Source organism: Lissotriton helveticus, chromosome 12 (genome assembly GCF_964261635.1).
Source record: "Lissotriton helveticus chromosome 12, aLisHel1.1, whole genome shotgun sequence".
In the NCBI taxonomy this organism is placed as follows: domain Eukaryota; kingdom Metazoa; phylum Chordata; class Amphibia; order Caudata; family Salamandridae; genus Lissotriton; species Lissotriton helveticus.
The window spans coordinates 27,268,709-27,291,244 of NC_136073.1; the positions used below are offsets into that span (position 1 = coordinate 27,268,709).

A 22,536-nucleotide genomic window follows, 5' to 3' on the forward strand; every position below is an offset into this window, starting at 1 on the left:
ACTACAGGAATTCCCGAAACTAACGGAAGGACTAGGGAAGTTAAAAGGAAAACAGATAACATTACACATAAATGAAGCTGTCAGGCCAGTTGCACAGAACCACCGAAGGGTACCAATTCACCTACAACCTCAAGTGGAGGAGGAAATCAAGGCCTTACTGGCACAGGACATCATTGAGCCCGCAGAAGGACCAACGCCATGGGTGTCCCCAATAGTGGCTGTACCGAAGAAAGACAGTAAGCAGATAAGAATCTGTGTGGACATGAGAGTCCCAAACACAGCCATCGAAAGAGAAAGGCACCCAGGGCCACATCTGGACGACATGATAAGCTGTCTGACAGGGATGAAAAATTTTTCCAAACTCGACCTGTGCAAAGGATATCATCAACTGGAGCTGGATGAACAATCCAGATACATAACTACATTCTCAACGCACCTCGGACTGTTTCGCTACAAAAGGCTGAGCTTTGGAATATCGTCAGCAGCAGAAATATTCCAAGAAACGATCCGGCAGATAATAAGACCGATAACAAACAGTCTAAACTACAGCGATGACATTCTGGTCTTTGGGAAGTCAGATGGAGAACATGACACGGCACTGAGAGAAGTCTGCTCACGGCTAGTAGAGGTGGGCCTGACAGTAAATGAGAAGAAATGTGAGCTGGGAAGAGAAGAACTAGTGTTCTTCGGGCACATATTCTCAAGAAAAGGGATGAGGCCAGACCGGAGCAAGATAGACACGCTCGAGCAGACGAGTGAACCAAAGGACGTTGCCGACGTGCGCTCATTCCTTGGCCTCGCCAGTTACTGCGCGAGGTACATAAAAGATTTCGCAACGGTGAGCACACCATTGAGAGAACTGACAAAACAAGGACACCCATTCAAATGGACAGCAGAATGCACAAAAGCGTTTGAAGAAATAAGAGCGTCAGTGACGGCAGTGGACCATTTAGCATACTTCGACCGGAATCTATGCACAGAACTAACAGTAGACGCCAGCCCGGTAGGCCTGGGCGCAATTCTGGCACAACACCAACCTGGGAAGGATTCGCCTAGACAAGTAGTAGCGTACGGAAGCAAAAGCCTGTCCGATGTTGAGAGAGCATACTCTCAACCAGAGAAGGAGAGCCTGGCGGTAGTATGGGCATGTGAGCACTACCACATGTTCGTCTATGGGAAACGATTCACGATAGTGACAGACCATCAAGCGCTAGTGACTATCTATGGCAACCCAAAAGCGAAAATACCACCAAGAATAGAGAGGTGGGGAATAAGACTGATGGACTAGGACTTCAAAATAATACACAAGCCAGGCAAAGACCAAAACCCAGCCGACTACATGTCGCGACACCCGCTCCCGTATCGAAATGGTGGTACCACAATGGCGGAGGAATACCTGAACTTCATCGTGAAACAAAACACTCCAGCGTCAATAACAAGCGAGGAACTGGAGCGAGAGACAAAAAGGGACCCGACAATGAAGACAATAGGAACGATAGTGAGGCTACAGAGATGGAGACACATCAACAGCAATACCGTCACAGAAGATGGGGTTGACAAAGAAGAACTGTTGGCGTTCAAAAAGATAGGCGAAGAACTGTCGGAAACCGAGAATGGAGTCCTGATGAGAGGTTCAAGGATTGTAATACCACATCGACTAAGGAAGAGAACAATCAAGATAGCACATGAATCACACAGAGGAATAGTAGCGACAAAGAAGATGTTGAGAGAAAGAGTGTGGTTCCCAGGACTGGACAGCATGGTGGAGGAAGAAGTGTCACAATGCCACACATGTCAAGTCACTGGATCCTCCAGTAAACCCACACCGCTCAGGATGTCAGAACTACCAGTAGCTGTCTGGACTGAACTAGCGGCAGACTTCTATGGACCACTGGAGACTGGAAGGTACCTGCTGGTAGTCATTGATGAATTTTCAAGATTCCCGGTAGTGAGGGAAGTGTCATCGACATCGGCAAATGCCACTTTACCAGTGCTGGATGACATATTTGCTGCGTGGGGCTCGCCAGAAACACTGAAAACTGACAATGGTCCCCCATTCTCAGGTGAAGAATTCCGTAGATTCATGGACTACTTGGGGATCAAGCACAGGAAAATAACTCCACTGTGGCCACAAGCAAATGGGATGGCAGAACGATTCATGGGGACCATCAAAAAAGCAATCCAGCGAGCAAAACTGACACAGATCTCGATTGGACAGGCGCTGTGCCAAGTACTACGAGACTATAGGAACACCCCTCACAGCACCACGGGCAAATGTCCAGCAGAATTGGTGTTGGGAAGAAAAAGCAAAACAAGGCTCCCACAGAGAGAAGCCATGGCAGACACCAACAGACAGGAGATCGCAGAAAAGGACGACAAGGAGAAAAAGAAAATGAAAGAATATGCTGACAAAAAGAGACATGCAGCTGAACACCAATTAAAAGAAGGAGACCTAGTGATAGTGAAGCAAAACCAGCAAAGAAAATCAGACAGCCCTTTTTCAAAAGATCCGCTGGTAGTGACTGGAGTGAATGGTTCAATGGTGACGGCGGTCTCAGACCGTCGGAAGATAACAAGAAACAGCTCCCACTTCAAGGAGTTCAAAACGGAAGAAGGAGAAAGAGCGATAACAACCCCGGAAGTGGAGGAAAGAGAGCAAGTAACAAACGGAGAGGTGACAACATACAAAGAAGAAGATGGAGGGCCAGAACAGAGCGGAGAACAAAGATCAAGAAGGGAGTGCAAAAAGACAAAGAGACTGATAGAGGAAATATAGAGACTCTCTCTCTCTCTCTCTCTCTCTCTCTCTCTCTCTCTCTCTCTCTCTCTCTCTCTCTCTCTCTCTATCTCCCTCCCTCTTACTCTGTGTGGACAATATCGCCAAGATGTGTGCATGGGGAAAGTACTTGCATTTGTTGTAACAAAGGGGGAGATGTGATGACCATGACAGACTATGGACAGTGGACACTAGGACCCTGTGGGTCACAGGGTGGTGACCAGGTCACCGGACACCACTTCCTGTCTCCGGACAGGAAAAGGTAGTGGACAGTAGGAAGACGACACGGACGGACGTGCCCAGACGAACTGCTCAACAAGACAAATAAAAGAAGTACCTTTGTAACTTCACCAGTGTCCTGAGTAATTACTGCATGCCGCAAGAAAGCAAACACGACACCACGGTCCCTCAGGAGTAAAGTGGACTTCATCCCCCAACCAGCAATGCTCCAGGACACGCGTTTGCAGAGTGGTGGAGAAAGGGGGGGCGTGACCTCCGAAAACTTCTTAGCAATCCAACTGTGTGGGACTTACTGGAGGTAACAGGAGGGGTAGTTGGCCCCAAGGATGCGCTTGGGGACCAACTACCCCTCCTATTACCTCCAGTAAGTCCCACACAGCAGCATTGCTGAGTTCTGATACCAGGCCACAGCCCCTTTGTCCACCACTCTGCAAAAGCGCCTCCTGGCACGCTCTTGGTTGGGGGATGAAGTCTCCTTCACTGCAGTGGCTCCTTAGGGGACAACTAGCCCTCCTGTTACCTCCAGTAAGCCCCACACAGCTGGATTGCTGAGAGGTGGTCATTGGCCATGCCCCCTTTATCCACCACTCTGCAAACGTGCCTCTTGGCGCCCCCTTGCGTCCTGAGTGAGGCACTCAGGACGCAAGGGGATCTTATTGCCCCAACAGCAGTGCGCCAGGAGGCGCGTTTGCAGAGTGGTAGAAAAAGGGGAGTGGCCTCCGACCAACTCTCAGCAATCCCACTGTGTGGGGATTACTGAAGGTAACAAGTGGGCAACCAAGAGCGCACCAGGAGGTTCATTTGCAGACTAGTTGAGAAAGGGCGGGGGCCTCCGACTAGTTGCCGCCTTCCTTTTTTTTCAGGTTATTTTAGGAAAGGGGGCTGTGTGCTCCCTTTCCTTTGACATATTTGGGCCCCGGGGACCACATAGCCCGGGGCTTCACAAAATTAAAATAAAACATGAGGGGATCCGTCCCCCGGGGCTGGGCCTTTGTCTATATTTTTTAAAGGGGAGTGGGGCCGTGTGGCAGGGGTAGAATAAAGTATGCGGCAGGGTTGACTAAATTATGCAGAAATTAAAGGCAAATTATGCGGCATAATGCAGCACATGTTGCAATACCCTTACGTCATTATTTTGACGCTTTTACCCTTGTTCACACTGCCTGGGCATAGTTTTTCCCTCGTTAGTACCAGTATAACACCCAAATAGAGCAATAAGCAGTCGAAAGGTAGCCAGTCAATGTTTGCAAAGGGTCTTCCTCCGTTTGGCAAAAAGTATTACTGCGTTTTAAAAATATTTTTGGGGTTAACATTTGCAGAGTTTGCAGCAGATGATGGATTATGTACCAAATGCTGCAAATCCATAATCATGAAGAAAATGCCACAGCAGCAAAATCAAATATTTCCAGTAGCCCAGGTCACGACCAATGGATCAATCGCTAACCGTGACTGTATAATTCCTGATATTGTTTATGTTGTTTGATTCCAAAATGTATGTATTCTAGGGCATTTCCAACACCTATGGTACATACAGGCTAACTTTTGGAAACAGAAAGAGGAATATTTCAAATAAATATTATGGGGATTTATTTTCATTGTTGACTTGTATTTAGGTGGGGACAATATCAGGTGGGAGAATGCTAAATTAAAGCCATTTTGGGCTTTAAAAATCAGGAGTCTTGCACTTGATTGGGTTTGTTGACATGTCTGGTGGTATGGTGTGCCTCTTCATCCACGACCTTTACAGCAGACATCTGCTCAGCCCAAGATAGGTTTTAGTTTCACCGGTGTGAGATACTGCACTAAAACTCAAGCACTTATAAATGTAGTCAGGCACTCTCCTTACAGAACGGTAATCATTCAGTCAGTACCCAAGTACTCCTGCAGGGAGCCAGGCCTTAGCAGATGGACTGCTTCAAACTCCTATGCACTATCCATGCAGTCTTGTATACATCTGCTCACTTGTCTTTCACACGTTCAATTCCCCAGTCTGTATCCTTACACTTCCACTAAATACTCTGTCACTGCTCTTGCACTGTTGTAGTGACCCATTCAGCAGTGTGTACTAATCCATTCACTGTGCTAAAACTCAAGCACTTATAGATTCACTCAGACACTCTCCTTACAGTACTCTAAACATTCAATCAGTACCCAGTACTGATGCAGCGAAGTAGGCTTTAGGACGTGGACTGCTTCAAACCTCTATGCACTATGCATGCAGTCTTCTATTCACCTGCACACTTGTCTTTCACACGTTCAATTCCCCAGCATGAATCCTTAAACTTTCCTCAAACACTCTGCCACTGCCCTTGCACTGCTGTAGTGACCCATTCACCAGTATGTACTAATCCATTCACTGTGCTAAAACTCAAGCACTTATAGATTCACTCAGACACTATCCTTACAGTACTCTAATCATTCAGTCAGTATTGTGTTGAGACAGAATGGGCCCGGTAAGGCATTCCTTGAGTGTCCGACTGCGAGCATGTTGTATCCTAGTATTTGATTTTGGTCCCAGCCTCACACTAATCTAGTTCGTGCTTGAAGCCTAGGTGTCCCTTGACACGAGTGGGGTCTGGACCTGTCCTGTGACATGGAGGGCCCCGCTAAACATACCCTCATTTCTTTGATGGTCCTTGCCGTGGGTTTAGCATGTAGAGAGATAGTGGCAGTGTTCCGTGTTTTGTGAGTTAGCGACTGGGATCAGACATTTTCTTTCTGTGTCACTGGAGTGGAGGTCTGCAGACCTATTCATGTACAGTTTCAGTTTTATGCACTAACTCAGATCCTAGCACTAACATCCCAGGATTGTGTCATGTATGTGTATGTGGCCTGTCTTGTACATGCATTATGTGGGTATGAGTGAATCAGAGCAAAGCAGGCCTGTGGGTTCCATTTTGAAAGTCCATGTCCTGTTCCTGTGCACAAGATGGAGGTGAGATTGCTTTCCCACAGAGTGAAAGTGTATTGCTGGCATTCCAGAAGCGAAATGGAGGAGACCTAGACACTGGAGAGAGAGTAAGAGGAGACAGGGCTCCTTTAGAGATGTGATCAGGTCCTTTTGCTGAGACGACTAGGTGACTAGAAATCATCAGCACTACCATTTGGTACATGATGGTCTGTGGCGCAGTGGACTAATGCATCCACTCCAAGCAGCTGTGTTTGACCGCATGGTCATGGGTTTGAATCCTAGTGTGGGCCTACTCAGCCTTCCATCTTTCTGAGGTCAATAAAATGAATACCATTAAAGTAGGGTAACAATAACCATCTGTCATTTCAGAGCCAAGAAGCCCAAGACTTGGTAGAACATTATGCTACAGGGTGGTGGTGAAGGGTGGGGCTGCAGACTCCGTTGTGCACGGTGAAACTCACCATTTGGTGAGGCCAGCCTTTTTTCTTTCCACTGATCACTCTTCAGTGGAGAAGTGTGGCTCAATGGTTAGAGCGGCAGACCCTGATGCAGAGGTCTAGCCCGGGACCAGGGTTCAATTCCCCGCCTCGACGGGTCTTGGGCTCAAAATTCCACGGACCTGATAATTCTCGCCTCGTGCCTATTCCAATCATGGAGTCCCACTCTGCAACTCTGGGCAATAGCTTGCTTAATCTCCACAACGGCCCCCACAATGCTAAGGATGCCTGGCCTCCACCTTGGGGGTGCCCAGGAGTGGACACCTCACAGGGAAAGCCAGGCTGGGTTCCAAAGTGGTATTCGTATAAGCGCCTTGAGACCCTTGCGGGTGAGTAGTGCGCTATACAAGTATCATTTTTTTTTTCAGTGTGGCTGATGACAGGTGCAGCTGACACCTCTTTGTGCCTCTGTTGAGGGTACTCTAGGCTGGAAGCTGCCCTGCTTTGACATGCATCAGTCTGCACAAAGGCTGTGTCTGGAGATCACCCTTGTAAGCAGAATTGACAGACGAAGCACCTCAAACAGGCTATGGAAGTGCAGACAGAGAATCCACAGCACCTGTCTGCTTTCAATGTGTACAAGTGAGAGATCACGGACCGACTAAGGGGCATATTATCAAGAAGGGCATTAAAATGATCGCCTGTTTAGCGGCAGAAAACTGCCACTATTGCGGCGATAATGGGCTTGATAATATGCCTTGGAGAATTCCAATAGATGCCCAGGTTCACACCAGGACATGGGCTTCTATTGGAATTCTCAAGGGCATATTATCAAGCCCATTATCTCCGCTTTAGCTGCAGTTTTCTGCCCCTAAACCGGGGATACTTTTTAACGCTGTTCTTGATAATATGCCCCTTGGTTCAGTTCCAAGCTCTGCTTGATCAAGGAAGGGGGTGCTCGGCAGGGAACCCAGAGGACTGCTGTGCAATCAGAGCTGATGACTGCCTGGCTGACAGCTTCTGAGAGGTGAGGAGACATCCCCTCGCGACTTGATGGGAAAGAAGACGCGGTAAACTGACCTGAAGTGCCTGGAAGCCTGACTGCCTGCTGAGAGAGGAGAGGACCATGCCAACCCTGCAGGAGGTGTGACTGCCAGGGAGATCCAGAAGCAGTTTGACCCCTGTGGTGTGTGTGTACATCTGAACAGGAAGGCTGAGGAGAGCTGTCTGCATGCTCGAGGGAGCCTGAGCCCAGTCTCTACAGGTCAGCGGTTCCGGTCAGGAACCTCAGTCCCAATGGACTCTGACGCTGCATCAACGCGGTGTGTCCTAGCAGACTGCACCACTGTATAAACAAAGTTTGCCAGAGCGGACTATGCTGCTGCCTCAACAAAGTGAACACTACCAATGGTTCTGTTGAAAATTACACTTGCATTGAAGACGTATTGAATACACAGATGTAAAAATAAATTAGCGCATCCTGTCTAGTGTCGAAACGTCGACGTTCTGTCTATGTGTCCGTCCACACGGTGTTTCAACGAACTAAAGAAATAATATAGCCGTTTGAAACCATTTTAATTGACAGTGGACACTTATGATTTAAATATGTCGTCTATATGTATGATTATCTTTGCTGTTTAATGTTTGAGCACTCAGCCACCAGTCACGACTCACTCACCCAATGTACATTCAGTCTATGTATCGTTTGTTTTGGACAGCTTCTCAAATACGTTTTGAATCAATCCGTCAAAAAGGCTAATACAAAAGAGTTATTTGTATCTTCCATTGTGGTCAGTTTTTGTTTTTTGTCTTTGTTTTGGTATCAGTTGTGTTCCCTGATTTATCACTCACTGGATGTATTTTTACATCTGTGTATTCAATATGTCTTCAATGTAAGTGTGATTCCCAACAGAACCATTGTTTTTGTTCAGTTTGATAACCCAGGTTCTGAGGGTTACTGGGTTACCCCATTACTTCTAATGGCCTCAACAAAGTGGGCCTCACATCAACATACTGTGGCACTGAAACAATGGACTGTGCCCAGGTGGACTGTGCTGCTGCATCAGTGAGCATTGCCTTGGTTGGGTTGTGCTGCCCAAGAAACTGCACTAAGTAGGACCGCGACATCTGACCCACTGACACAAAACCCCCTTCTCACAGGAAGCCCAGATGCAGGCTAATCGTCAGCCGGAGCCCAGCATCTACGACAGAGTTCTGCACCCCTTCACAGATTCTAGGTGACCTGCTGTGGCCATGGTGAAAATGTGGGAGAGCCTCCAGCCAGCCTGTCTTATCCCAGAAAGGAGGGCTCGGGTTATCACTTCCCACCAAAGAAGGACTCCTCTGTGGAAAGAAAAACAAACCTGTGAACTGCTGAGCAAACTGAGCACACAAACTAGTAAACAAGGGTTGGCCTTGATACATGACCTGAGAGAACGCAAGCATTATTTGGGGAGAACCTAACAAGCCTATGCAGGAGAGAGCAGGGTAGAGCAAGTGGGGACCCAGGGCCCCAGGCGAAGTTGCCTAGTGCCAGTGAAACATTTCTACGTGTACTCTGTTCTGTGAAGTATCGAGTTTTCTGCATATATTAAAGTACTTCTCTTTATGAAAGTAAAGCACTGTGTTGAACAATCCGTTATGGTGCAGCTGAGTGATTGTTGAGTTCTGAGCTTGAGCACTGCCACCAGTGGTTAATTTGAGCCAGTGGTTTCCAGTGCTCCACACCGGCACTTAATTGTCATCACCACACTTATGACACTCTGCCACATGGTGGCGCTGCTCATCTAATTGAAGATGAGCAGAACAATGATTGTTTATGAATACAATATACATTAAAAAAAATACTAATACCTGCCTCCCCAGCTATTCCTTTAGCTTTGGGGACCTGGAATAATCTGAGCTGTCGCACCTGCAGGCGAGAGAGATGGTTAGTAGTTGTTTTGGTACCTTCATTGGCAGCGATGACCAGGCAATGGGTGGTGCAAGCTGCAGCGGCCTCCCTGGCATGTATTATTTGACAAATTAAGCACTGAATGCCACAATGCCTCCTACCTCCCTGAGAAGCTAGTGACTGCTTATTATTGTTGTTGCTCAGGGTCAAGTGCTTAAGGGGTAGTACTTTTCCAGCTTTCCAGCACCACGGTAGGATCGACCCCAGAACATCAGAGGCAAATGAGGACCAGTAGCCCCTGCGTGCCTCACGGCCCCACTAATAGAGTCTGGCAACGTGCATGAATTTTCTTTAAATTAGGTGCATACGGATGATTTAGAGGCTGTTTCCCAGATTATGTCTCATTCTCCTAGGGGGGGTCCCTTAGCCCATTTCTAGTTCTCATTTTGTTAAGTATTCATGTTCCGGAGGTACAGGTGCGCTAATCAGGCTGGAATATAGGTTAGTGATACCTCTGTGCACTTTTGCTTCTCTGAAAATTGTTTTGATTGGAGTTGGGTTCCTACTTCCTTTCTTTTTGCAGTTCCCTGTCTGAGCCCGGAGAAGGAGCTGCATTAATCTGAAATTATCGATTCTCGATACATCAAATGTTTGGACACAAGTGCCTTGTAGGAAGTCCACATTTTGTGCGCCTTTTGCTGGATCCTATATTTGTGCTGGCTTTAGAGCTCTGTGCAATTTACCTATACTATTCAGTAGTAGTAAAGTGTCTACGCTGTCCTTTTAACAATGGTCAAATTGGCATACTACTAATTGGCATAGTTTACTATAAGTTCCTAGTATATAGTACAAAATGATACCCAGGGCTTTTAAGTTGAATGCCACTCATGGACTTCAGCAGCTATCTTGGCAGCACACAACAGTGGCAGTGCAAACATAGCTTCAGACCTACCATTGTAGCCTGCCTGTAGCAGTACTAAACTGTAATTCAACTGTCAAAATAAATCCTTTTGATAGTTAAACAAACCCGTAAAGCATGGTACACTGTATTAAAAGTAGGAATGTAGAAATGTAATGGTAATATTTCCTTACAGTGACTAATACCCAAAATCAATCTTTACTGTGGCAGGCCTAACTGTCATACATAGAAACCCGAGTACAGATTAAAGTACTAATAATCTATCTCTTAATTGATAGAAAAATAAATAAACAACTCAATGTTGAAGTCAGATTTATAATAAATATTAAGGAAAAGTACCTTTTTAGAAAGTTACATTTTCTCTGTTCTTGTGTTCTTGTGGGCTAATTTCCATTGGCTCTCCAGCTACTCCCAAACAGTAATTAGTCTTGAATAGATATGAATGAGTGTGAAATGCCAACCAGGAGCAGACAATAGGTGGATCAGAATCGGTGGACATGTCTCCCTTGAACCCCACAGAATATGCAGGGTGAGGGCCATCCCTTTTGACACTACAGTGCCAAAATCTAATTGATAGGCATACTGGCTTCACATATAACATCTGTGAACCCAAAACATATGTAAGAGTGATTTACAGAGACAGGAAATGTCTGGTGGTGGATTGAAGAGGCATGAGGTAGAATCAAGACTACAGAGCCCTGGTATTTGGCACCCTGACATTCAAAAGTGCAGACTTCAGGCTTTTTAGCAAACCTTTGGGCCCAGCACTTATTCCGTACATATTAAGCACTGCGTGAGGGTTATGACCAGCAGAGGGTGGGGGTGCACTCTTGGCTGTAAGCACCCCTCTGTAATGAATGAATGAATGATAACATGTTGTGCTATTTACAGAATTCTTTCCCAATCTTCTTTTGTATTCAATCCCTTTTTTACAGTATTGAAGCGAGACATGAAGAATTGTTCTCTTTTTTTACGTTTTAGGTCCATGTCTCCTCCTCTGGCATTAATATAGATTGACTCCAACCCACACCATGTTAAGTCATTTATTGTGTGTTGGGCCTCCTGCCAGTGCTCGTTACATATAAGACCAATGTACTTGATAGCCTCCTTCCAATAACGAGGCACTTAGTTTAGGCAATACTCGAAAGTTTTTTGAAAACTACTCTGGTAGTTCTTAAGCGAGCGGGCGCACAGGAAATGACACATCGCTTAGGACTAAATGACACACAGCTGCAAGAATATTTTTGCACATATAAACGCCACTAGCGAGTGCTCGTTAGTCGATCCCGAATACGGCGAGATACAAGAGGAGCAGGGAGGCCGACTTGATTTTTGAAAGTAAGACGATCGACTGCGGAATATTTGAGATACCATAGCTTTTTAGAAACATAAGCCCAAGACAGAACGTAATTGTTAGCTTTAAAATCAATGCAAGACCGTGAGTATACACCTCCGGTTTCGACAAAATATGGCTATGCACAGTGATAACCAATTTTGTAACAAGAATAGAGGAGGCTTTATTTTGTTATGAACAATAGAGCAGTTCATGGAAGTATATTTTGATACAGTCTATTGCTTTTCCTGTGTAGAGCACGATAAAAGTGAAAAATCCGGCTCATGGTGGCATATATGAAAGCCACGCCAATTGATTGGGGCACACTAAAAACGGCACGAGTATCAAGTGCATCCAGCTAGGCGCTGCATCGATTGGCCTACTTCCCACATTAAAGGGTATGCCACTAATCAAAACCAAACTGGTGACAATATATAAATGTAGTATTACGAGCTATAATTTCCGTTCTTTGTAATTTCCACCAGGTTAACTATCTACACTTTCACGAACTCGGTGGCTCCCTTGACTCTGGAATAGTATTCTTGATAGACAAGGTAAATAGATGAATACTATTTTTAGTGGCTCCAAGGGATGAAGCTAAATGATCAAGGCAAGAGTTGTATTAAAGATGACTTATATATTTTCATTCCTTTTTATCTAGACTCAGTAGCAGCATACTATTAATGAAAAACAATAGTGCGCTAAATATCCATAGAAAAGAAAGAATTTGGATTTAAGACTGACCGTTGTGGTGGTAATATGGGACCATCTACACAACATTGACATCACAAGGTAATTACAGTCTGTTAGAGTCTAAACTGTTCGGCCTGACTTAGACTGTATTTGCTCCCAGAGTCCTCTTGATCTTTAAAATAAGAAAAGAAACTAACTGTACCTAAGAAGCCAGTTGTTGTCTGATCAAATGTAAAATACGTGGTCCATTCAAACATTCTTAGACTCCCCCAATGGACCCAACTATGGGTTTCATATAATGCCAATGCCCACTGGCCCTTTTTCGTTCTGCCTTAAGTACCAGTACCACATGTTTAATGAAATTTAAGAGATGGTGGTTGTGCCCTGTATTTTTCGATATAGTATCATGATATGTTATTTATGAAGTATGTATTTATAATAGAAAAAAATAGCTATTGTGTCTAATTGTATGTTTTTTCTGAACTAGAACCCTGTCCTGATGAAGGTCCTATCGTTTTACCGAAACGCTGCGTCGACAACTTTTGTAACAAATATATGTTTTTAAATATTTCTTATACTGATTGACACCATTTTTTAACTGTTTTTTGATGGCACTGAAAAGTTTTTAAATAAAATAGATTGTTTTATGATTGTATAACTTCCCTAATAAATTGTACAATTTTTTATACTCATTTTTTGTAATTGTTTTTCATCTCTGTGTATATTTTTATGTGATTCAATATACATGTGGTTATGGTGGTTACTTAAGAGCTATGAGAACCTTCTCTTGATTTAATGTATGCCCTTTTTCCCAAATGTAATGGTTAGCTAGGGATTTTTTACTTTCGTACTTGTTTTACATCCTACCAGAAGACAGTGCTTCCTTTGCCATGGTCATGCAAAGGGTGGCCAAAGTTCTTGACCTTTAGTTACCCACTATGGCGGTAAAGAGTAATATTCTCACTGAGGTGCCTTAGCCTCGGCAAACTACTATGAAGCCCCTGCTTCCGTTCAATGAAGCTCTCACTGACACTCTTCTTGGGGCTTGGGCGAAACCCTGCTCCAGACCTGCGGTCAGCAGGCAGATAGCACAGAGCCATTGTCCTGCCCCAAGTGACCCAAAGCGATTGACTCAGCACCACACAACTGAGAGCCTAGTTGTGCAAGCATGGAGGGGTGTCTTTATGGATGCTGTGACTACAGTCACTGTGCCTATGGAAATGGCTGTAAGAGAAGGGGATTGTCCTGGTGGTACACCACCTGACAGGATGTCTAAATGCCAGGGCAGACAAACTCAACCATCAGTGACTAGAGGATTACGAATGGCGGATGTATCTGGAGGTGGTGCTAGACCTGTCAGTGAATGGGGAGACTCTTGGCTCGATCTTTTAACCACCACTGAGAACGCACAATGTTCGCACTTTTGCGCAATGAAGTTTCCAAGGTGTCTCTCTCTCTCTCAGACGTGTTCCGCTGAGAGTTACACACAGAACTCTTGTACTATTTTCCGCTGATACCACTCCTGCCCCGAGTTCTGAAGAAGAGCAGGAATGGCCGCGCCCAGGTCATTCCAGTGGCACCGGTATCGGCACGGAGAGTGTGGTATCCAGAACTCCTGAGCATGAGCATCTGTACACCGGTCAGGCTGCTACTTTAGGAGGGTCTTCTCTTGCAGCAGCGTGGCAGGGTCCTGCACCCGGGCCCGCACGATCTTCACCTCCATGCTGGGATATTGATCAGCGACAGCTGACTAACTTTATGCTTCCCCCCGAGGTTGTAAATGTCATTCTGGCAGCCAGGCATCCCAATCAGCATACGTCTGTTATTGGGGCAAGTATGGGTTGGGTGCACTACTCAGTAGATTGACCCACTTCATGCTAGGTTTTCTGAAGTGTTGCTGTTTGTGTTGCCCTTAGCGTACCAAGGATTTGCTTTAGGCACAGTTAAAAGTTATCTGCCAGCTCTTCCATTTTTCTTGCAGTTGCTGGATCAGCCTTCTTCGTTTAAATCACCCATTGTGAAGCGCTTTTTCAAGGGTTTGTAAAATTTGTTTCCACACTCTCCTTTCAACATTCCTCAGTAGAACCTTAAATTGGCTCTCCCCTTCCTTTTTCATAATCCCTTAGAACTGCAGCTTCTTACCCTCAAGACAATGTTCCTAACCATCATAACTTCAGTGCGGCAGATGAAAGAGCTGCAAGGCCTCTCTGTCAATCTGCCATACACAACTTTCTTCCCGGACAAGCTGGTTTCTGAGAGCCCAAGCTTCCTATCTTCTGAAAGTGGTGACTCCTTTCACGTCGGGCAAAGTATCGCCTTACTGGCGTTGTTTGCTCCACCTCACCTTTGAAATGAGGAGGAGAGACTACATCGGCTGGATCCAAAAAGAGCTCTATGCTTTTACATCAATCGTACCAGGGAACATCATGTGGACGATCAACTCTTTGTGGGATTCACTGGAACGAAAAAGGGCAAGGCAGTGCAGAAGAAAACCATCTCTGGTTGGCTCACTGGTTAGAGGCGGCAGGCCTGAGAGCAGAAGTCAGCCTGGGACCAGGGTTCAATTCCCGACGCGGCAGGGTCGTGGACCTTGGTCAGCGGACTCGATAATTCTCGCTTCGGTGCTTACTCTAATCAGGGGTTCCACTCGGCAACTCTGGGCATTAGCTTGCCTAATCTCCACAACGGCCCCACCAATTCCGGGGATGCCTGGCTCCACCTTGGGGACTCCCAGCAGGGACCATCCCACAGGGAAAGCCAGGACGGGTTCCCCAGAGTTATACAGCGCCGGGACGCCCCGTTGCTGGGGCAGCTGTGCGCTTTACAAGTATACTACATTTACATTTACATTTCTCGATGGATCATGCTCTGCATTAAAATCTGCTATGCATTGGACAAAATGGAGCCCTGGAAGGTTCGCAGGCTCATTCCACCAGAACCAAGGATGCTACCATTGCGTTGGCAGGCAGAGGGCCTGCTCTAGATATCAGCCAGGTAGCTACGTGCGTGTCACTCTCCACACGTTCACGAAGCACTGTTGACTGGACAGCCAGGTCCACTGAGATTGAAATGCTGGCCCTTTGTTCTTGCAGGACTTATTGGTTTGAGCCAGTTCACAGACCCATATCATGGGAGGTACTGTTTTGGTATCTATTGAAAAGGTAAATATTCTATAGTTAGAAGTGTATATCTAAAAAAGAAGCTGGTTATCTTTGCAAATGCTCTTTCTAGCATATGTTTCACACCAACCCTACCCTCCCTCCCTTTTTTGTGAATGAGGCTCTTTTCCACCTAGAATGGATCTGGACACTTATGAATTTTATTTCGAAATAAAGACATAATGAATTGAATTGGATCTGCGCACTGGTCAAAGCCAATGTGCATTTGGGCTCTGTATGTGGGGGCACGGACAGCCTAGAAAGCAACTGATGTCAACGCACGAGAGTGCCGCCTATATGCAGTCCCGCATGTCACTTCCGGAGGGGAACAACGTTTTTGCCGAGCCGCACAACTCCACCTACTAGCGAGCAGGGTTACTTCGCAGAAAGGTTTTAAGATTCAGTCTGATTCCTGGGAATATTCCAAAGAGGAGGAATCTGTGGTTAGAGTATCTACCAGAAAGAGCATTACCAAAGGTAAATAACTTGTTCTTTAGCTCCGTTTTCTGTACACTTTTTGTACTCCTGGGGGCGCGCACCTCCATCCAAGCAGTCCCTTCGCTACACTGGTCTTCTCTGCCCTGTTCTCACAACCTGTCCTTTATTCTCTTCCCAGAATCAGTATCCAGTGGGCCCTGGCTGCAGGGTCCAAGCACCCAACCCCACAGGACACACTCCAGCTCTTCATTTGCTCCACAGTTTTCCCCTTGAAAGGACAAAGATCGGAAAGTCAATAAAAATGGCAGCTCTTGAAAGGGGAGGGAGGGGTAGAATGACATTTCCACCAGCAGCCCCGCTGCAGGGATGTGGAATTCAACACCCAGGACATATTGTTTGGGGTCATGGGCAACACGTTTTCATGTGTATTTTGTCCTTGGGACAAGTAGGCCCAGCCCCTACAGCACAAACCCTTTGGCTGCCAGTTTGCAGTACCACATTATGGATCAGGGAAGGGCACTGTCTGCAGTTAAGGTGATATTTGTGTCCATATGTTAATGCTTTTCAAACTTGTATTAATGGTTCATTAATTGTAAGCCTTTATTATTAGGGTGAGCGCTCTAAGTAAATGTTGTAAGCTCCAACTGTACTACTGACGGTGGTTCCAGTATAAAAATGTGTACACACGTTTTCAAAGTTTAGCAATATGATGCTATGTATAATGCTCCCAGAATGATCTCTGAATTGTTGCAAATATTTGTAGAAGCTTGAAAGCAAGATTGAGGATTCTTTGCTTTCAAAATAAAATGTTCATAAAAAATGAATGCAGGAAAAAAACATTTTGATAAACTACTGTAAAATTTCAGGTACAATTTCTTTGCAGCATCATTTAGTAACATGTGTTGGTGCATGCTAGTATTTCTCAAAAATATTCATAATGGAAAATCAGTGTAACCAGTTTCAATAAGATTATGGGAAACAAAATAAACAAGCATTGGCAAAGCCAGTAGGTCTGAAATTGGTGGTCAGCTTTTTAGTTTTGTCAATATGTGACTTCTTTTGGCATGATTTTTGTAAAACCTTATTGGTGTGGGAGCTGCCGGGCCCTAATCATTATAACAAACATTGGCAAAAGCAAAAATTGTTTTTTGGTTTCAAAAAGAACACACTGCCGCAGCAGTTACTGACATTGAACAAAACTACTTTGTGTGCAGATATGCTCCTTGTGAAAGAGCAGAATGCTGTCACCCACAGTGAAGCCAGTCGATACAGAGAGACAGAATTTTAATAAACACAAAAGGTCACAGTCAACGCCAGAGCAAATTAGTGGCCCAATTAATAAAGAAAGACTCAAAAGTGCACCCATGGTATATGTCCTTGCATTAAGTGCAGATATATGGCTTTTGTGAATTCCCAAGAATTGAAGTAGGAAAAGACATAGTACTCCTAGAAAATGTTTGTGAACTGCATTTTAGCATGAGCAAATATGCATGTGTAGATTTGCTTATGCGAAAATCTGAGTGTTTGCAAGTTCACTTTCCCTCCAACCACTTTCGTCCCAACTCTGGAAGAATGTTTATTTATGTCTGCTATTGTCAGGTGTACATTTCCAACGTTTCACAATATGGGAAAAGATTAGAGAAGAGTTGTTGAAAACCCTTAAAACATGCAAGTTAGTAGGTTTGCACAGACTCAAAAGGGCATTCTAACCATGGAACTATTGCTTACCAATACCTTCAGCCCCAGTATGTAGAACTGTGGAAACATGGCAACATAATGAGATTGCAAGTATTCAAACCCTACTATGGTATGAGCTGTGACATAATCCGAGGCGCTATATCAGAGCTCTTATATAATGAGCCTGCTGCCATAATTTGTCGCTGCACTACATGGCACCAAAGGGGCAAGTGGATTTTATTACAGGACAAGTAGATTTATGAAGCAACCTGCCCCATGGACAAGTAGATATTTTATTCAATTTCACACCCCTGAGACTGTTTCACTGCATCACTGCATGGAATAAAGGACATCCAGACATTTCTCTACTTCTGTTTCACTGCATCACTGCATGGAACAAAGGACATCCAGACATTTCTCTACTTCTGTTTCACTGCATCACTGCATGGAACAAAGGACATCCAGACATTTCTCTACTTCTGTTTCACTGCATCACTGCATGGAACAAAGGACATTCAGCCCTTTCAATCCTCTCACTTTTTCACTGCACAGAATAAAGAAAAACCCGGACATTTCTCTATTTCTGTTTCACTGCATCACTGCATGGAATAAAGGACATCCAGACCTTTCAGTCCTCTCACTGTATCACTGCACAGAATAAAGAACACCTTGACATCTCTGTCCTCCCAGTGTATTACTGCATGGGATAGAGGACACCCCGGACAGCATTTCCCCTAACTGCATCACTGCATGGAATAAAGAACACCCAGACTCTCACCATATCACCGCATGGAATATTGAACACCCCGGGCATTTTTATCCTTTCACTGTACCACTGCACCGGATAAAAATAACACTCCAGAAATTGCCATCTACTCACTGTATGACTGCACGGAATAAAGAATATTTCCAGACATTGTTCTCTTCAGTTTCACTGCATCACTGCATGGCCTAAAGGACACCCATATGCACAACACAAGATAGTAAGGGGTCAAGACATATGTTCTAACTGAATTAAATCTCTACAACATCGAACGGAACAAGAAGACAGGAAAAAACAGGAAAAAGCAAAGGAGTGTCAAAAAAATCACACCTAGGGTCTCCTGTCACTAAGGGAGAATTCCCATCAGTCACCACTCGGAACCGCCCTTCATCATCTGGAGTAGCGAAAAAGACATAAGTAAAATGAAAAGGAAACATTAGGACATCAAAGTCATCACGCTATTCAAGCAGAATACCTCACACACAAATCATGTTTTTAAAAAAAAAGTATGTATCGTGCTTGTACTCTGACCATAATAGATCTTGATCACGATCTATTATGGTCAGAGTACAAGCTACTCCAGAGCGGTGCCTCGCTTTACCTGCACTGTAGCCAGGTGAGGTGGGTCTTTCTCTCCTGCCAGTTAGGTAAGTGAGCAACTACAAACTTGATGTTGTAAATAGAGATGTGTTAGACGCACGCACAGGCGACCACATCTGACAAGCATTGATAATGACAAAAGGTTGTCTGTTTTTGTGCACTTACATTGTGGTTTGCACTAAAAAACGTTGTACTTCTTCTGTTTTCTTTCTCTACATATATGTTTTTTTGAATGGACCTGCTTTTGGCATATGAACCAAATCAGCCAGGAGAAAGATGGTATCGCTACATTGCAGGTGATATCCATTTACTTTTTTGTTTTCCCACTTATTCTTTGCACAAGCAGTAGCGCAATTTGGTCCTGAGGAAGCAGCTGGATACTGTTTGATCTGATAAGTCTGCAGAAACATGTCGACCTTTCTTTCCAACGGTGGTTATTTGTTTAAACCACCACGCACTCCTTTCTTTTAATACTTAGGGAAGAAGCAAACTCTAATAAATTTCCTCTCTGCTTCTTTACCTAATTTTACAACCAGTTTTCACTATTCACTGTGCACTTCACGTTTTTCGCACTTTAAGCACTGCTTCAAGTCACCACCAAATACCTATGTTCTCCCTCTTGTTGGTCCGCCACATGTAGGATTAGGCACTTAGACATCTGCCAATCCACTGTGGGTCTATACATCTGTGGCTCAGAGGGTGCAGGATCCCAGATGATGAAGGGCGGATCCGAGTGGTGACTGATGGGAATTCTCCCTTAGTGACAGGAGACCCTAGGTGTGATTTTTTTGACACTCCTTTGCTTTTTCCTGTTTTTTCCTGTCTTCTTGTTCCGTTCGGTGTTGTAGAGATTTCATTCAGTTAGAACATATGTCTTGACCCCTTACTATCTTGTGTTGTGCATATGGTTTTGGGATATTAGTATTGTTGGGTCATAAAACTATCCCCTAGACCCTCCCCTATCTGGTTTTTGTTATGTGCTAAAGGACACCCAGACATTTCTATCCTCTCACAGTATCACCGGACGGAATAAAGACCACAGACATTTATATCCCCTCACCGCGTCACTGTGTGGAGTAAAGAACAACCACAGACATTTCTATCCTCTCACTGCGTCACCTCGTGGAGAAAAGAACAACCACAGACATTTCTATCCTCTCACTGCGTCACCTCGTGGAGTAAAGAACAACCACAGACATTTCTATTCTCTCACTACGTAACCGTGTGGACTAAAGAACAACCACAGACTTTTCTATCCTCTCACTGCATCACCTCGTGGAGTAAAGAACAACCACAGACATTTCTATTCTCTCACTACGTCACCGTGTGGACTAAAGAACAACCACGGACATTTCTATCCTCTCACTGTGTGGAGTAAAGAAGAACAAAATGATTACTTACCAGTAGGAGTAGTTTTGCAGCTTGAAGAATTTTCGGGATTCACATGCTGTTCATTATTCCGCCATCTAGTGTTTGGGTCCGGAATTGACTTTGTTTTCTTTTTGTTTTGGTCGCTGTCGACCACCATTTGGTACCAGGTACGTCCACTGTGTGACGTCAGACGATATCCTGGAGGTCGACGTGCGTGGTAGTCATCTCCAGATTCTTTTTTCTGTTATGCATCTATTTGTAGTACTTGAGAGGGTTATTAAATAACTGATGTAATCCTTTGCTTCCTCACCTGTTTGTTTTCCTTGTAGGAGAGGCGGGTGGGTCGCATGTGAATCCAGAAAATGCTGCAAGCTGCAAAACTACTCCTACTGGTAAGTAACCATTTCGTTTTGCAGCGTGAATCCTTTTCTTGAGTTACATGCTGTGTTTTAGATTACGTGGTGGTTTCTCCCATGTTAGGGAGGCTGTGGTAAGAGGAAGACCTTACAAACAGGTGTTGAAGCACCTTCTGTACAATATGAGCTTCCTTACTTATTTGTATGTCCAGACAGTAAAGCTTTGTAAAAGTGTGTAGTGATGCCCATGTTGCTGCAGCACAAATAGTGTCAATGGGTACATTGGCCATGAAAGAAAGGGTTTCTCCCTTCTTTCTAGTGGATTGAGCTGTTGGTTGCCTTGTTATTTCTTTTTTGGCATTGGCATAACGTTTGGATGGTTTGTACTATCCATCTTGAAATTGTTGCCTTTGTGACAGGTGATCCTGTGTTGGTATGTGCGTAGGCGACAAACAATTGTTTTGTTTTGCGGATTTGTTCAGTTTTTTGTAAATAATACAGTCTCTCCTTACATCCAGGGTACGGGGGCTTTTCTCTCCTTTACTCTTTGGGTTTTTGAAGAAAACCGGCAGGAGGATATTTTGATCTAAGTGACATTTTGATACCACCTTTGGTACGAAGTGTGTGTTTGTTTTTCAAAATTACCTTGTCTTTGTGGATTTACAAGTGTGGTTCTTGTATTGTTAAAGCCTTTAGCACACTTACTCTCCATAGGGAAGTAATTGCGTGGGGAAAGGCTGTTTTTAGAGTAATGTGTTTGAGGTCCGCTGCATGCATAGGCTCAAATGGTTTTGCCATTAGTTGACAGAGCACTGTCTTCACGCTCCATGTGGGTACTGAAGCTGCTCTAGGAGGGGCAATTCTTTTTGATCCTTTTAAAAACCTTTTAATAACCGGTCTTGTGAAGAAGTTCTTGCATGCTTTCACTCTTGCGTATGCTACGATGGCAGAAAGGTGCACCTTTGTGCTTGAGTACTTGGAGTTGTTGTCTAGGAGGTAAGTTGGATATTTGATTATTGTCTCTTGTTGTTGATTAAACCCATTTGATTGTTAGCGGTGCACCAGGTGGTATATCGCTTCCATTTTGCTGCATAGCATTTCCTTGTTGACTGTTTTCTTGCCTCCTTTATAATTTCCATTGTTCGTAGAGGCAGATTGAGGTGGCCAAATTCTAGGTACTTAAGTGCCAAGCTGCCAGGTGCAGAATTGCTGGTTCCGGGTGAAAGATTTGGCCTTGTTGCATTGTTAGCAGGCACTTGTCTGCTTTGATTTTGATAATTTTCCCTTGGATAGTTCCAGCAGGGTTGAGTACCATGTTTGCCTTGGCCATTGAGGGGCAATGATCTCATGCTTGTTCCTGGATGCTTTGCTTTTTCTAACACTCTTTGCATCAGGGTATTGGTGGAAAAGCGCAAGCAAATGCCTGTGACCAGTTGAGTGAAAGTGTATTCCCCTTTGACAGGTGGTGTGGAAACCTGGAGGCAAAGAGCTGGCATTTCTTGTTCTGCATTGTTGCAAACAGGTCTATCACTGGTGTTCCCCAGAGATTGAAAAGGTATTGAACTGTTTCCTGTTTCGACTCTCATTTGTGGGAGCAAATGTTCTGTCTGCTCATTTGGTTCCGCTGTAACGTTGTCTACTCCTGATAGATGCACTGTTTGTGAATTGATTATTTGAGATATTGCCCATTGCCAGATTTCCTGCGCAAGTTTGCTCAGAGGAAAGGACTTCGTCCCTCCCTGCTTGTTCAGATAGAACATTGTTGTTCTATTGTGTGTTTGGATTAGGATATTCTTTCCCTGGATGTGCTTCTGGAATGCTTTCAGTGCAAGAAAGACAGTTTTCATCTCCAGGAAGGTGATGTGTTTTATGGAATCCTGTTAGTTCCATTGACCACGTACTTTCAGCTGGTTGAAATGAGCTCCCCAACAGTTGAGGGATGCGTCCGTGGTAATTGTCGCAGATGGAGTT

At 44.7% G+C, this 22,536-nt stretch overlaps 1 protein-coding gene and 1 long non-coding RNA gene across 2 annotated transcripts in view; one reads left to right on the forward strand and one right to left on the reverse strand.

Annotated features, from left to right (window-relative positions):
• Positions 1–22,536, reverse strand: part of FGF11 (fibroblast growth factor 11) — a 530,655-nt gene that overhangs the window by 63,874 nt on the left and 444,245 nt on the right. The window lies entirely within an intron of this gene.
• Positions 11,412–12,811, forward strand: LOC144797602 (uncharacterized). The gene is made up of 5 exons (XR_013603427.1): positions 11,412–11,514; positions 11,766–11,907; positions 11,995–12,063; positions 12,171–12,301; positions 12,690–12,811. It is a non-coding gene; the product is annotated as an uncharacterized LOC144797602 (long non-coding RNA).